The sequence below is a fragment of the Heterocephalus glaber genome, unplaced genomic scaffold (assembly GCF_053883595.1).
Source record: "Heterocephalus glaber isolate CG9 unplaced genomic scaffold, H.glaber_assembly_v1.0 deba00000738, whole genome shotgun sequence".
In the NCBI taxonomy this organism is placed as follows: Eukaryota; Metazoa; Chordata; class Mammalia; order Rodentia; family Bathyergidae; genus Heterocephalus; species Heterocephalus glaber.
Window position 1 is genome coordinate 5,522,269 of NW_028258161.1, and position 10,762 is coordinate 5,533,030.

General features: G+C 42.6%; 2 pseudogenes across 1 annotated transcript; one reads left to right on the forward strand and one right to left on the reverse strand.

Moving 5' to 3' along the window:
• Positions 1 to 213: 213 nt before the first annotated feature.
• On the forward strand, positions 214 to 1,991 carry LOC101708515 (glutamate dehydrogenase 1, mitochondrial-like; annotated as a pseudogene).
• A 423-nt stretch (positions 1,992 to 2,414) lies between these two features.
• LOC101708872 (ribosome biogenesis protein NSA2 homolog pseudogene) lies at positions 2,415 to 8,428 on the reverse strand (annotated as a pseudogene). The gene is made up of 2 exons (XR_015449539.1): positions 8,293 to 8,428; positions 2,415 to 3,508 (listed from the first exon to the last, which is right to left on the reverse strand). The product of XR_015449539.1 is annotated as a ribosome biogenesis protein NSA2 homolog pseudogene (transcript).
• Positions 8,429 to 10,762: the final 2,334 nt, after the last annotated feature.

Below are 10,762 nucleotides of genomic sequence, written 5' to 3' on the forward strand. Positions count from 1 at the left end.
GTACAAAATAACTGTCAGAGCTAATGAACAAATCTGGCAAAGCTGCAAAACAGATCAGCATTAAAAAAAAACCCTGTATTTTCAGATGCTAGCAATGATAAATCTAAAGAGGAAATTTAAACAATTCAGTTTATGACAGTATCAAGAATAAAATATGAGGGAGGCTGGGTGAGGCTCCGGTGGAGGCGGAGGCCCGGCGCCCTGGGAGGCGCAATGTGCCAAAGTCCATCCTCCCAGCCTGGTGACAGCGGTGAAGGGGAGGGGACAGTCGTGGGGGGCAGGAAGGTGCAGCTTAAAAAGGCAGCGGTCTCCGAGTGCTTCCTCCTCGCCTCTGCAGCCGCCAGGTACCGCTGCCTGGGCGAGGCGCTGCTCTTGCCCCGTGCTGGGCCTGCAGCTCTGTTCGGCTGCTGGGCCCCCGCGGCGCCTGTCTCTGTCCCACCGCCAGCCCTCAGGACGCCTGCCGGCCGCTACTACAGTGATGCGGCAGCCAAGCGCGAGGACGACCCCAACTTCTTCAAGATGGTGGAGGGCTTCTTCCACCGTGGCTCCAACATCATGTAGAACAAGCTTGTGGAGGACCTGCGCACCTGCGAGAGCGAGAAGCAGAAGCGCAACCGTGTGCGGGGCAGCCTGCGCATGATCAAGCCCTGCAACTACCTGCTGAGCGGCCCTTTCCCCATCCAGCGCAAGGACGGCTCCTGGGAGGTCATGGAGGGCTGCGGCGCCCAGCACAGCCAGCACCACACACCCTGCAAGGGAGGTATCTGGTACAGTACCGATGTGAGTGTGGGCGAAGTCAAGGCGCTGGCTTCGCTGATGACATACAAGTGTGCTGTGGTTGATGTGTCATTTGGTGGAGCTAAAGCAGGTGTTAAGACCAACCCCAAGAACTATTCAGACAATGAATTGGAAAAGATTACAAGAAGGTTCACTACGGAGCTAGCAAAGAAGGGTTTTATCGGTCCTGGCACTGATGTGCCTGCCCGGATATGAGCACAGGTGAGCGGGAGATGTCCTGGATTGTGGACACCTACATCAGCACCATAGGGCACTATGACATTAATGCACACGCCTGTGTTACTGGGAAGCTCATCGGTCAAGGGGGCATCCATGGGTGGATCTCTGTGACCGGCGGAGGGGTTTTCCATGGGATTGAGAACTTCATCAATGAAGCTTCCTACATGAGCATTTTAGGAATGACACCCGGCTTTGGAGATAAAACATTTGTTGTTCAGAGCTTTGGTAATGTGGGCCTGCACTCTCTGAGATATTTACATCATTTTGGTGCTAAATCTATTGGTGTTGGGGAGTCTGATGGGAGTATACATAATCCAGATGGTATTGACCCAAAAGAGCTGGAAGATTTCAAGTTGTAACATGGATCAATTCTGGGCTTCCCTAAGGCAAGGGTATATGAAGGAAGTATCTTGGAGGCTGACTGTGACATCCTGATCCCTGCTGCCAGTGAGAAGCAGTTGACCAAATCCAACGCACCCAGAGTCAAAGCCAAGATCATCACTGAAGGTTCCAATGGACCCACCACGCCAGAAGCTGATACGATTTTCCTGGAGAGGAACATCATGGTTATTCCAGATCTCTACTTGAATGCTGGAGGAGTGACAGTATCTTACTTATAGTGGCTGAAGAATCTAAATCATGTTGGCTATGGCCAATTGACCTTCAAATATGAAAGGGATTCTAACTACCACTTGCTGATGTCTGTTCAAGAAGGCTTAGAAAGAAAATTTGGGAAGCATGTTAGAACAATTCCCATTGTTCCAAAAGCAGAGTTCCAGGACAGGATATTGGGGGCATTGGAGAAAGACATCGTCCACTCCGGCTTAGCCTACACAATGGAGCATTCTGCCAGGCGAATCATGCACACAGCTGTGAAGTACAACCTGGGCTTGGACCTGAGGACGGCTGCTGATGTCAACACCATTGAGAAAGTCTTCAAAGTGTACAGTGAAGCCGGTGTGACCTTCATGTAGATGCCAGTGGCCAGCTGCTTCAATACCCCTCCACCTGTACCTTCTGCAGCCCTCTCACAGTTTACATGTAACCGCGGCAATCTTTCCCATGACTCAGTAGATAATGGACACATTCTCAACCAGTCAGGCCGAATCAGCAACTTAGGAGGAAGGAAGATAAGGCAAGGGATCATGCACAAGCTATGCCAGACAGCCACACAGGCATTTTGTCTGGAACTACAAAGCCCCTCCTCCCTGGCTGTGTCACCTTGCTCTGGGACTCCCAGCCTGGCCAGTGCTGACCAGGAAGGCAGCTGAAACAATCGCCCCATGCTGCAGTGCTACTCCAGGCAAGTCCACAGGAGATAGAGGTTTTGTTTTGTTTTTTTGTTGAATACCCACTCTTTAATGCATAAGACTGATGTTTACTTTTTCAGTGGTTCAATCTCACTAAGCTCTTAGAAGACCCCAAGTAAAAGACCAATTTGTAAAACTGGGCCATTTTAATGTTCTTACAATTTAATAAATAATTCTCTTGATGACTTCAGTTACAAAAGCTGTGGTAGTATTCACAGTAATGGTGGTTTTCCTCATTGGTCTGTAGTCTTCAATAAGTGTAAGAAGTTATTGTATGAAACATCTTTCAAACCAGTAAGATTGCATTGATGCATCCATCATTTTCAGGATTGTTGGTTACGTGGCACATTTACCCCAAATAACCTTGCCTCCTTGTGTCACAAGGCCCATCTCACTCACGTTCACTTCAATCACTGTACCTTTGGTAATAACACCCAAAGTTGTATATAGTGGTGATGAAGGATTTTTTTTCACACCAAGTATTAGCAGGCAAAAGGTGGCTTTCAGTTCGGGATGTGTTACATGGGCCTTCTTGAAACATAAGACCATTGGCCTAATGAACCTTTCATATTTTGGTGGTTTTCTTGTAAAGCCATCTCCAACAAAGCAGACTTTAGTAACCATCCTCTTCCATGCCTTCTTTTTTCTCTTTCCAGTTCGAATAACTTTCAGTGTTAACTTTCAATAATAACTTTCTGTCTCTCCCTGTGCATGAACTTTGGGCAGAGGGACTTCCCACTTTCCCACCTTTTCTTTTCTTTTTTGTTTAATCATGTTGGAAAGTACTTTTGCCCGAGACTGTCCCTCTCTGTCTAGCAGATAGGCAGGTACTGCTCCCCGAGGAGTCTTTTCATCATTCTTTTGTTTGGTGTTTCTCTTTTCATGCATCTTGATAGTCTTCTTCATTTGTATTTTCTCAGCATGGCACTGTTTATGGTAGAGCTTAGCCTTCAGGCCAATCATTTTTTTTGCCTTCTTTGAACGTTCATGAGCCTCTGGACTTTCCTTCTTTCTCTTTTTCTCATGGTAATCCAAACAATACCCGTAACATTTATGGTGTAATTCAATATATTCATTTTGTGGCATGGTGACAGCTGCAGAGCCACTGGGGGTGGCCTCAGGCACGGGAAGAAAAGTTTCAACTTTGGGGTCTCTCCAACACAAGAACTGACTCCGCGCAGCTGGAAACAGGAAAAGCGAGATAGAGCTTTGACACACATAAGATGTAGTATGTACCATTTTCATAAGTTGCCATGGTCCTCGAGTGAGTTACTGGTATTTTACATCAACAAAATAACTCAGTTTTACAAGTTGCAAAGAAAAATAAAAGCTTTTCCTCTTGTGCATTTTATTCTTTTAGAATAAAATAAGTACATGCTGCTGTAATAAAATTGCCTTTAATCACTTAACAAGCCTAATATCAAGCAGTGAATGCCTATAAACACAGTAAATGAAGAAAGTATTTTTATAAAGCAGTATCATTTATATCTTATCGGTCATGTATTGTCCACCAGGAACTACAGAGCCTGATGGAGAGCTGTCTTCATACCTGCAGCCATGGAGGCTATTTTTGTTAACAATGAGATTTGCTAACTACAATTATGACATATAGTCCAAAGAATGCAGTAACCTTCTTATCACAGTATAAATCATTCCTCCCCTTTGAAGACCTATTGTGTCGACTAACTGAACCATAATTCAAGTAGAGTATTCCAGAAAAGACCACTTGGGCTCCGTGTTTGGAGTCTGGCTGGCTCTGAACACCACAAGGCCCCAGCCTGGCCTCAATTTCTGCATTCTGCATCTGCCCCCTTCACAGCAGGCTGATAGGCCCAGAGGACTATTTTGTTTGGGGAATTACTTGGCCAGGGCCCTTTGAACTGTAGTGTCCCAATGGAGTACTAGATATTATTCATGTAAAGATGAGCACCTTTGTTTTAACAATGCCCCTTCAGAAATTTCTAATCACTATGTAACTGCATGACAACCTGGTGATAAGAACAGTTATTAAAAGTCTACCTTTTCCAGAAAAAAAAGAATAAAATACGAGTAAAGATAGTTGTAACATTATATACTGAAAGCTATAAAACATTGCTGAAAGTTAGTAAGAACTAAATGAATGAAATGACTTAATTAATATTAAGATGGTAGTCATCTTCAGATCTAATACATCCCTATCAAAGCCTCAATAGCTTTTTTCTAGAAATAGAAAAGCCAACTCTAAAATCTATTTAGAAACACAAGGGACCCTAAACAGCTAAAACAATGAACAACAAAATTGAAGAATTCACACTTCCCAACTGCAAAACTCACTACAAAGCTTCAGTAAACAAAACAATGAGGTGCTACCACAAGACAGAAATATAGATCAATGGAATAAAATTGAGAGTCCAGGAAAAATCTCCTACATTTATGGTCAATTAATTTTCAACCAGGATGGTTAAATTAGTAATGGAGGGGGCCAGAGATTTAGCTCAGTGGTTTCGCCGCCTGCTGCGTAAGCACAAGGACCCAAGTTCGATCCCAGGTACCAAAAAAAAAAAAAAAAAAAAAAGAGTTAAATTAGTAATGGAGAGAAAAATCAATCTCTAATAAATGAGGCTAGGAAAAGTGGATATCTACATGTAAAAGAATAAAGTTGTACCATTGCCACATACCATATATGTATAATAATTAACTTAAAATGGATAAAAGACATAAATTTAAGAGCAAAAACAAAATCATAAGGACAAGCCTTCACAAACTTGTATTAAGCAATGGGTTTTGAAATGATATGAAAAGCAAGAGCAACTAAAGGGAAGATAAAGTAGACTTCACCCCCCAAAAATGTTTATATATGAAGTACTGATACATGCAACATGATTATACTATGTGAAAAGGTTTGATACAAATGTCACATCCTTATGCCATACAATACTTATAAATACAATAAATATCAGCCTATTACTTCTGATAATAGTGTTTAAATGTTGTATACTTGATAGCATAGACAGCCCATAAAGGGGATGTTTTATGACTTGGCTGAGTGACTTTTACACAGCAGGATTTCAAATAACTACTGAATGACTGAATGAATGTGATTCACTCTTAAAATTGTTCAATAGTTCCACAAGATGTTTGCAGTAAGTTTCAACTCTATAGTACAGCACCTAAGTCCTATAATGTTTGTCTCATACTTCTTTCTAGTCTCTTTCTAACTTCATTTAGTAACCTATGTTCCAGGCACAGACACTGTAAGAAACACAAAGGAAAACACACAGTACCTTAACCTTATGATGTTCAGGAACCAGAAGTGTTGAAATACAAATGATAGGGAAGACTAGGGGAAAACAAGGTATGAAGTATCATGAGAACCTAATAGATTTATCTTATTCTAGACTATGGGATAGGACAGGAAGGCTTTCTGGAAAAAGTGACATTTAAACTAAAACAGAAAGTTAGGAGTTAGTTGGGTGAAGAACAGGGCAAGTTCCAGTCAAAGAGGAGAAGATATACTGGAAGCAAATATTAAAATATACAAGAAAGCAAAAGAAGTTACTGGAGACAGGCATGGTGGAGCATGCCTACAATCCCAACATTCTGGGAGGCAATGCAGGATTGCAAAGTGAACTCCAGCCTGGGCAGCTTCAAGAGACCCTGTCCCTAAATAAAAAAACAAAAGGGCTGGGGATGTAGCCCAGTGTGAAGGACCTGGGTTCAATCTCCAGATCTGGAAAAAAAAAATAGTAGTTACTCCTGTAAGGCTAAAATATTAGAATGGGAAAGGAGCTGAGAGGTGAAGTCAAACAGGTAGATGCTCTAACTCAAATGAATGGAAACCATTAGAGTTTTAAGAGGAAGCAAAAAAGAAGAAAAAAGAAAGAAAGAAGAAAAATCACTGCAACTGTTTACTTGTTTGTGTACCTCACTGAGGATCTGAATTGTAGCTGTTTAGCTTTCCCCAGCGACTAGAACAATGTGCCACATGCTACCTATTTGGTATTTACCAAATCAAAGTATAAACCAGTAGCAGAACAAAACAATGAAACTCAGTATTTCTGACTCTATAATGTATTTCTCATGTAAATATAGACAAATACTAATATGTATATATAGAGATTACTCAACTATAAAAAACCCACTGAATTAACTAAAACTAGAATGACTCCATTAGGCCAACATACTGTTATCTTGTTAGAACCAATATATAAAAGTAAAAATATTGCTAAAGAAATATAATTATTATAAATATAATTACTACTGGGCTGGGGATTTAGCTTAGTGGTTCCACGCCTGCCTCAAAAGCCAAAGGTCCTGAGTTCGATCCCCAGTACCAAAAATAGATATATAATTATTACTGAAGAATCAGTAATTAAAATAAAAGACCCTGCCACATGTAACAAGACTTTTCCATCGTGCCTGTACGAATATATGCCAGCTGTTTTTCTAACCTGTAAGCTAGTAATGCAAACATTTATTTTGTCAACAATGAGAAATGTATTTTTTAACCTTTCCAGATTCTGACATTATTTTACTTCAAATATTACAATGACTGATTAGCTTTTACCTTTTATACTCTAAAGACAATCAAAGGCTGAGAATTACTAGTCCCAGAATGCCTCAGGGGCCATACCAGTAAAACAATCCTAAGGAAAAAACTACCTTTGACACAAGTGTATTACATGACAATCAGCAAATGGTATAATAGAAGCACTTTGCTATATAATCTTGAATTTACAACTGAAACAGAATTTACTTTCTTTTGTCACAAAAAATTTCAACTAAGGATTTTAAAGATCAATGAGAAAATTTCAGTGAGGAAATAAATACTGTCACGATTATTTATATTATATATATATATTCCTTTTAAAAAACTTTACTGACAAAGCTTGGCTATTTGCCAGTTTCTGATAAATATTTACAATGAAAAAGACAGGCAATATATTTCTCTGTCTTTCAAAGTCAGTTTATTTTACAACAGTCTGAATCCCTTTCAGCAGTCCATTAATGCTTGGGAGATTTTTCTGTGATGAGAACTCTACCAAACCAGGAAAAACATAGTCAATAAAAATTTATTGACTTGAAATTGTTCCTTCTCCTCATAGGCGTGTTTTATCCTCTAACTCCATTTTCACATTTTGGTCTCCTATCTTTTGGAAGATAATATACGTCCCATTTTCAGATGAAGAAATTGTGTCCAAGAAGAATATGCATGACTTTGGCATATTTCGGTAAAAATAAAGTGGTTATTGAATATATAACAGAGACAACTAAAAACGTTGAATCCAAATTAAAAAAATTTTTTTTTCTGGCTATCACAGCTAACTTGGTCTGGCGACAGTATCTTTTTCAGTTGGGGATGATCTTGGACAGAAGTCAAAGAACAGACTTCAATTTAAAGAGTAAAGGCAAAAAGGAGATTGATCTTTCGCAAACGGGAAGGGAACCAAGAGATAAAGGGCGGGGCGGGGAAGGGGAGGTGAAGAGAACTGAGGTGGGTTCCGTACTTGCACCAACGCCCCACGATGAACTGAGTCATATACTGCAAAGTCGGACCAACAAAAATAAAAGAGTAACTGATACCGCAAATATTTAAGCCAGCCTGTTTCATGACAAGCCCTTGATAAAATTATGAACCTCCTACAAATATTACCTTACAAATGACAGTCAAATGGGTGAAAGGGACCAAAAAGCAGCAACAGCCGGACAGCAACACCTCAATCAACGCAGCCTTCCGCGAAGAAAAAGCCACCGCCTCTCCTCATTTCAGAGCCCCGCGGCTGTGAACCCCGACGGGGAAACGCGCGGGGCCCTCGCCCTGCCGCGGATGCAGGAGCAAAGCCTGTCTGCGCGCTGCCGGGCCACCGAGGCAGAGGGGCTCAGGACCCCGCACCCCACCGTCTCCCGCCCCTCCCGGCTTCTCTCCCGGCTCCCAGCCCCCTACGCTAGCGCTGCCTGGTGACGTCTCGCAGCCACCTGAGCACACCTGGGCCCAGGGACGGCCGCGAGGCACCTTCTGAGGTATCTGGCGTCCTCCCCCGAGCTTGGCGTCGGCTACGGCTGCGAGGCCGGCGGGCTACTCCGGGAAGGCTGGACAAGCAGCCTCGCCAAAGACGACCACACTACCGAAACCAGCTAGGCAGTGCGGCTGTCGCGAGGCGGTTTCCGTCGCGAGGCGGTTTCCAACGCGAAGCCGTGGCCCCTCCCACAACAACCTAACGTTCCCCAGTTGCCGAGAGCTCTCCAGAGGCCCCGACGCGCAGGCGCAGTCGGAAGCGCTGGCCTCAGACTAACCTGACGCGCCTAGGAAGGTTTTGGTGCTAACCTAAAAGTATGGGCAGTTAACAGTCGGCCGAATTGAAATTTCAGGTCCTTATCTTGAAAAGAGGGAAGGGAAGTCGGTGAATCTTTTAACAAATGCTGTTGAGCTGTTCAGCCTCCAGGTGATCTATGTCTAGCCCTCTACCTCTACAGGACTGTCTCTTGTGGCTCTCACACAGTCCCTGTAGTAAAGTGACACCAACAAAGTCTGAGGTGTAGTTGTTCTGTGACTCAGTCTTAAAGAATTAACTTCCCCAAATGGCTCCTGATCAAGTTCTCTTCAGTATAGTGGGTGCTGCACGCTGCTCTGAATTTCCTCACCACTAACTTTGCCTTGCAGAAGGAGTCACTTTCAGAGTAACACCCCCCCACCCCCCCACCCCCCGCTTTCCAATTCACAATACCTGTGGGCTTTTCTTTGCTTAGCTCCTCCAGCCCGGTCCATTATTTCTCCCTCCCTGAGCTTATTCTGTGTCAGTGGAGACACGTCCCCTTCCTCAAGAGTTGGGGTCAGCTTTCCAGATTTCCTCCTTGTTTTTTTGTGTCGTGCTCTGTTTCTCTAGCTTGTAGTTTCTAGTTTTCGTCTCAACCCCCTCCCAATTCTTGGCGATCCACTTCTCTTTTCTCTTCACCGAGTTTTTGTTTTCCAGGTATCTTGATTCCTGGTCCCAGAAAGGCTGTATTTTGCTGCTTATCTCTACACCACCATTTTTATTTAATCTACTAGTCATTCTAAAGTTGGCCTGTTGTACTTTTCAAGGATTATCTGTTGGGCATTTGGGGGTCACTTAAGGACCATCAAATGACTTGTTACCTCCCCTTTCTCCCTCCCTCCAGATGCCAAACACACACCATCTTGTGTTGTCAACAGATTGCATTTACCTGCTTGTGTTTTGAAGTTTGTATTGTTCGTTTTTACTCAGTTTTGTTGGCAGTTTGCTATCTCACGCTTTTTTTTTTTTAATGTAGTTATTTGGGGAGAAACAACACCAACAACAAAACACATGCTACCATTGCCAGCTTTCCAGAATCCCACAACAGCTTATGTTTTCTTGTTGTTCTTGATTTTGCATTCTTTTTTTTTTTTTTAAAATGGTCAAGGGATCTGAAGCCTAGAAGTTCATGTTATTTTCCCACAATTGCACAGCTAGCCACCAAAAGACAAATGTGCATGAAATCACCTTGACTCTTGCTTGGTAGAGAAAACCCTTTCAGGAATGCGTGCTTTTTCCTTCCTCCTTCTCTCCTTTCTCTCCTCTTCCCATCACTTAAACTTACACCCCTCTTGCACTAACACTATTTTCTTTTCTGTTTTTTAAGCTCACAGGTTTTCTGTTTTTTGGGTTTTTTTTGTACCAGGCATCAAACTCAGGATCTTGTGCTTGTGAGGCAGGAGGCAGCAACACTAAGCTAAACCCCTAGCCCTAACGCATAGATTTTGAAGTGAGAGCTACCACTGTCATGTTCTTTGACATCTGCCTCATTGAAATATAACTTGTTGGAAGTACATTGATACACAATTTACTGAATCTATATAGGCATTTTATACCACCCTTATGTACTTTTTTTTTTCATCTTCCACCACTTCCCAGGAAACCACATTTGATAAAAAGTCAATGAAATTTCAACCTGAAAAAAACTTGATTTCACTTCTGTTCTCTACACAGCAGCACAAGGAGCCTTTTAAAAACACAGTCAGATCCTGTCACTTCTCTACTCAAAGCCCTACAGTCACTCCTCACCCCAACCACAGGAGCCTTCCTGTCCATGCAGTGAGTGGCCTTCAAGGCTCTGCCTGCAGGGGGCACTCTTCCCTCTCCTGGCTTCCGTGCTTTCCTCCTGGCGTTAACTCTTATTCAGGCACACCAGTCTCCCAGCTGGTCCACAAACACACCAGATGTGCTACCACCTTGGCAGGCACCTTCATTTCTTTCAAGTCTGCTTTCTCAAAGAGAAATGTCGGGGTTACTCTGTTTAAAGCTATCTGCTGTCTTTTCACTCTGTCTCCCCTTTTACCTGTTCCACTTTTAAAAACTTTTCTTTGGCACTTAGTTCACAACAAACTGTATTGTTTACATTTACCTTTTGTCTATTATATAAATTCTACAAGGGCGGAGATCTCCATTTTGCTACTC